This window comes from Trematomus bernacchii, unplaced genomic scaffold, assembly GCF_902827165.1.
Source record: "Trematomus bernacchii unplaced genomic scaffold, fTreBer1.1, whole genome shotgun sequence".
In the NCBI taxonomy this organism is placed as follows: Eukaryota; Metazoa; Chordata; class Actinopteri; order Perciformes; family Nototheniidae; genus Trematomus; species Trematomus bernacchii.
Genome location: NW_022987614.1, coordinates 1,848,748 through 1,855,263, shown reverse-complemented (window position 1 = coordinate 1,855,263; position 6,516 = coordinate 1,848,748). Strand labels below are relative to the sequence as shown.

General features: G+C 37.5%; 1 long non-coding RNA gene across 1 annotated transcript; it reads left to right on the top strand.

Moving 5' to 3' along the window:
* On the top strand, nucleotides 1-1,679 carry LOC117483731. The gene is made up of 3 exons (XR_004556014.1): nucleotides 1-135; nucleotides 412-461; nucleotides 937-1,679. It is a non-coding gene; the product is annotated as an uncharacterized LOC117483731 (long non-coding RNA).
* The last annotated feature ends 4,837 nt before the right edge of the window (nucleotides 1,680-6,516 follow it).

Here is a 6,516-nt window from a genome sequence, read left to right as displayed (position 1 = left end):
TGATTGGTAATGTTTCCTCTCCTCCTCAGCTATGAGTTCAGTGTGTCTCTCGTGGAGCTCCACAGACGCACTCTGGACGTCGCGGTGAAGAACGGAGGAGGACTGCTCTCCAAACACAAAGGCCTTCTGGGAAAGGTACGCTCTCTCACTACAGATTCTACACGCTTCATTAAATACAGAAATGTCTTGAAATCAATCCAATTATCTATAAAGCAGTCTTTGTTTGAGGATTATGGATTTAAATCTTGAGTTTTGACAATATTCCAGTTTGTTCATCTACCTGAAATAGTGTTACAAGAGTATCTTCAAGGATGGTAGATTATTCTGCTCATGTCATATTTCAACTGTTTGCAGTCTTTTAAACACTTGATTTAGCATTTTTAAATAAGCTCTGTTGTCTTTTCTCCTCAGGTTCTGGTGGATTTGACGTACGAGGACACGTCTAAGGGTTGGACACAATGGTGAGTGATTGATATCTCACTTATTATTTATATAACTCTGATCATACAAATATGAAGACCAACAAACAGCTCAGTTTCATGTATGTTGTTAAGAAATCTTTGAATAAAAATAAAAGCATGTATCTGTCAGATTTCCAAAATAAAAGCATGGATCTGTCAGATTTTCTAAATAAAAGCATGTATCTGTCAGACTTCCAAAATAAAAGCATGTATCTGTCAGATTTCCAAACAAAAAGCATGTATCTGTCAGATTTCCAGATTTTCAAAATAAAAGCATGTATCTGTCAGACTTCCAAAATAAAAGCATGTATCTGTCAGATTTCCAAAATAAAAGCATGTATCTGTCAGATTTCCAAAATAAAAGCATGGATCTGTCAGATTTCCAAAATAAAAGCATGTATCTGTCAGATTTCCAAAATAAAAGCGTGGATCTGTCCGATTTTCAAAATAAAAGCTTCTCTTTCTCCTCCTGCAGGTATGAGCTGAGTGAAGATGGTCTGACGAAACCTCAACAACTATAGAGCGAAACAACCATCACAATCACCATCATCATCATCATCACAATCATCATCACCACAACCATCATCATCATCATCATCATTATCACCACAATGATACGAGACATCTATTATTTTTACTAAGTCTACAAAGTAAAGAAGAAGCAGCTTTGATCCATTTAACCACATCAGTCGCAAGGCAGACCTCCCCTTTAAGAAGAGCCAGGCTTTAAAGGGAGTATTCCACATGTAGAATATTCAATATATCACCAATACTACCATGTACTGCTGTGGAAAATATATTCCATATTTATAGGAGAATATAAATACCAGCTGTAGATGAAGACAATCTATTTTTTTGCGGTAAAATATGTAAAAGTTTGTAAATATATAAACGATGACGCTCGACTAAAGAGGGCGCCGTGTTTGAGACAGATTCAGGCCAAATGATTGTTTGTCGTTTTCTTTGATTTCTTTGAAAACATTCTAGACGCCACCAAAGAGACGAGAAGTCATTTTTTGTATTCTCTTCCCTCGTTTGCTTTCCTCTGGTTTAATTCCACTTTGATAACATGTGTTTAAAACATCTTAAAGATAAGTATAAGTACACACAGGGGCGCCGCTTGCAAAGAGGCAAGGCAGGGCTTGGGGCCCCGGACCAGAAGGGGGCCCCCAAAGAAGGTAGATTAAGAAGGTCCACAACATGAAACACCCTTTCATTTACTGCAAGGACATGTCGGGAAACTCCCTCAAGGCGGCCCCATGCATAGCGCGCCGTAAAATGCTGCTTCTTATTTTAAGTTTCGTTGCCTTGCTCCGCTCTGGGGGGGGGGGGGGGGGGAGAAGAGTGTGTTGGGGCGCCACTGATGGCTGGTTTCGTGGGGCCCCCAGTGAATTATTGCCTAGGGCCCCCACAGACTCTAGAATCGCCACTGAGTACACAAAAGGTGTGTTGAATCCACAGTTTTTGTATCCGGTAATACACCTGTTGTTATTCTAGAATAAGGCCATTGTTATTGTTTTTAAAGCTGAATATATATTTTGCATCTATCTGGGATCATCAGTCGGTTTTAGCGAGTAGTTCTTATCTCAAATTAAGAGTATTTATAATTGAAAAAATGCCAAATTAGAGAGTCATGTATTGCAATTATATAAATAACATATTTATGGAGTAGTGATCCCTTCCTTTATGAGAAAAGACCTATTTTTTCTGTTAAATATGAAAGTTAGAAGTTGAAAACAGACAGATTTATCCGTATTTCCCCAAATATTAGTATTGCAATTATCACGCATATTTTCTTCATTTATCTAAAGCCACTATGTATAAAAACACATTTTATACACATTTATAGTATTGTCATGTTCCCCGATTAATGTGTATCATAAAGAAACCATCAATTCCTGTCGGCTTTTCACAATAAGATATCTCCAGTTTTTTGTCTTTTATTCTGAAAATACAGGAATAAATCAGTGAATAAAGACACTGCTTGTGATGTGATTAATGTGTAGCTATCCTAAAGAAAACATCACTTCCTGTCGGTTTTTCACAATAAAAGATATCCAGTTTTTTGTTTATTTGAATATCTTTTATTTTGAAAATACAGGAATAAACCAGTGAATAAAGACAGTGTTCGTGATGTTTAAATTACAGAAGAAATCTAATAAAAGTGGCTTGAAAAACTGATACAATTGGGAAAAAATGACATTAACAAAATGTACACATTAACAGTTTACACTTTAAATTTACACCAAAAATATTCCTAGTACAAATATATGTTTGCACCACTTTTCACATTAATAAAAACACTTCTGATTGCTTTTTTATTTTTAAAAAGCTTTTTAATACACAAAAAAGTACATTTAAAAAATTCACATTGGTCCCCAAACTAAGAGAAATTATCTGCAACACAAAAAAATGTCCCCTTTTTGTAACATTGTCAAAAATATGCGAAAGATAAGCTTTATTTACTGGCCAATAAATATGGACAAATAATGGCTTTAAAAATAAAGAAAAAGATGACGACAAAATCTTCTGAAAAATATCAAATAATTACAAATAAATCCACAAATAACTACTTTTAAAATTGAGAAAATTGGAATTAATTGACATCTCATAAAATTAGAAATAAGGTCTAAAAAAATGTGCTTTTTCTTTTCTTTTTTTTTAGTTAGTCACCATTTCAGTCTGGGTTTATATCGTCAAGAGTTCCGCTATAATCAAGTTTTCCACATGTTGTTTATGAATCAACATGAGTCTTAACGTGTCAATAATACGTGTCATTTTTAGGTCTTGAAATTGTTGAAATTCACGTTTACTTATTATTTTATTTGGTGTACATATATTTGTTACCGCGCATATCATGTTTAAAAACTGCATTGTTTTCACAGCACTTGCTCAAAAGGGATTTATATCAAACTACAACATAAATGTTAGTATTTAAAACAGTAAATAATATCGTTTCTTTTCAAATACACTCTCTTGCCATCAAGAAAGTATTTTACGCACATGTATGAACGCTCTGTTATGTATGTAATGTTTTATTACGTGTATTTTGCAGCTGTCACCCATTTCTCTTCCTTGTTCCTGTTTTATTTTGAAAGGATCAAACTGTTTTCTCTTTTGGATGCGAGAGCTTCTCTGAAAGGCGGTTTTGTTGTTCCCCGTCTTCTTAATTTATCTTGTGCCTTAAGAGATATTTACGTGTATAAAAAAATAAGAAGATGCTTCAACGGTTTTTCCTCATGTGTCACAATGTCTCCTAAATGTCTTTTAAAAACAAATAAAGAGCTTTAGCTGGCTGTAGCAGCATGGAGCTGTACAGCACTGTGTTTCTCATCATTTCTGTATTCATCATTGCACTCCTATTGGCTAGCGCTCCAACACATTGTACGTGATAGGCTAAGGGGCGGGACATCTCTAAGCGGTCGACCAATCACAACTGAACATTAAAGCATGGAGACATGTCCCAGTAGAGACACTACATACTGATATACACCTGAACATCAGCAGGAGAGTACTCTTTAAAGTAGAGACACTACATACTGATATACACCTGAACATCAGCAGGAGAGGACTCTTTAAAGTAGAGACACTACATACTGATATACACCTGAACATCAGCAGGAGAGGACTATTTAAAGTAGAGACACTACATACTGATATACACCTGAACATCATGAGGAGAGGACTTTTTAAAGTAGAGACACTACATACTGATATACACCTGAACATCAGCAGGAGAGGACTATTTAAAGTAGAGACACTACATACTGATATACACCTGAACATCAGCAGGAGAGGACTATTTAAAGTAGAGACACTACATACTGATATACACCTGAACATCAGCAGGAGAGGACTCTTTAAAGTAGAGACACTACATACTGATATACACCTGAACATCAGGAGAGGACTCTTTAAAGTAGAGACACTACATACTGATATACACCTGAACATCAGCAGGAGAGGACTCTTTAAAGTAGAGACACTACATACTGATATACACCTGAACATCAGCAGGAGAGGACTCTTTAAAGTAGAGACACTACATACTGATATACACCTGAACATCAGCAGGAGAGCACTCTTTAAAGTAGAGACACTACATACTGATATACACCTGATATTCATATCAAAAATCCAAAGGAGCACAAAAATAACAGCAGGAAACCTCCATTTGAAAAACAGCTGCAGTTTACTTTATTTTTAACCTTTTGAAATAAAATCTCAGAAATCAGAAAAATGCTCAATTTAATTTCTGAGGTGTTGTTTTTTTTTGGCAACTAGACTTCATCACTTATGTTGCTCTCACAGCAAAAATGCATTCATGACACAATCTTAATTGTGTTTATAAAAGATTTAAGGGTAATTCAGGTTTATTTAAAATAATGTCCCTTTTTTTTAACCATTAAAAGTCCAAATTACATCTTAAATAATTCATATTTCACCTTAAGTATCACACTCTGCTCTCATTACACCAGACCCATGTTTAGACACTGATGTTTTTAGGCCCACTACATTTCATATTACAACTTGGCATATTTGTATTGCAGACTACTTATCCGTAAGGGAATACAGAATACAGTACACAGAAATGCAATAGCACAATGTACTGTTTGGGGCTGATAATAGAGGTAGAGTAGCTCTGTTTTACGACTTACAATGCTTGACAGAAACCCTGCACACTCCCAGATAACACAGATAAGAATTCAAGTAGGCTATATTATATGTAATGCAGAACAACTTTCATGGCTGTATGAATGTAAAAGATGGTGTTTTAGTATATTAAAAAGTCACTGAATGAAGAACTGGACAAAGTTCTTGCTGCTGTGTGCAGGTAACTGTGTTATTTCATCAACAATGTTACTTGCAAGAAGTGTGCAGGAAAGGGTTAACAAAGGGTTAAAGAAGTCAGCAAAACAGCCCCCAACACTTTGTTTTCCCTCAGTGGGATTGCCTTGTAGCCTCACTAACTTATTAGAAGGACTTTGGAACAGGGTAATAGTCCTCTGCCACGTTGCCACTATAAAACCCTGATGAGCTATCCGTCTTCTTCCTGCTCTCATGCATATTTAAACTTATAAAACATATCTCAGTGGTGACCACTCCTCATCGATGGTGGGCGGTGACGTAGGGAGGGAACTTCCCTCCTCTTTGTCATTGTCTTAGTTTCTCTGATTAGATCATCTCTCTGAGTGAATCTTAAATGTATGTGTGATCAACAGATGCTTTTTTAGGGTGAGATGGTTTTGCATACAGTGACAGAGGGTATCAGCTGCTATGACAAAGCTTGTAGGTGTAATTTCTAACACCTCCCCTTCTCAGGTTGCAACGAGTAACAGGTTAAATGAGAAAGCTGTTTCCTCATTCTCTGCATTGAGTGAGCAAAAGCAGGAGGAGGGAGATTTGTCGTCCGTCAGAGATTGTTTCTGTTCAGAGAAAGTGGATATTTTACCTTCTGTCTGCAGTCCGTAACTATCACTGAGAGGTGAGATGGCACATGGAGGAGTTCAGCTGGACCGTGAAACCTTCTCTTGTTCGATCTGTCTGGATCTACTGAAGGATCCGGTCACTATTCCCTGTGGACACAGCTACTGCATGGACTGTATCAAACACCACTGGGATGGAGAGCTAAGCCACAGCTGCCCTCAGTGTAGAAAGATCTTCAAACCGAGGCCTGTCCTGCTGAAAAGCACCATGTTAGCAGATTTAATGGAGGAGCTGAAGAAGACTGGACTCCAAGCTGCTCCTGCTGATCACTGCTATGCTGGAGCTGAAGATGTGGCCTGTGATGTCTGCACTGGGAGAAAACTGAGAGCCTGTAAGTCCTGTCTGCAGTGTCTGGCCTCTTATTGTGACGAACACCTCCAGCCTCATTATGACGCAGCTACGTTTAAAAAACACAAGCTGGTGGAGCCCTCCAAGAAGCTCCAGGAGAACATCTGCTCTCGTCACGACGAGGTGATGATGTTCTGCCGCACTGATCAGCAGTGTATCTGTTATCTCTGCTCTGTGGACGAACACAAAGGCCACGACACGGTGTCAGCTGCAGAGCCCA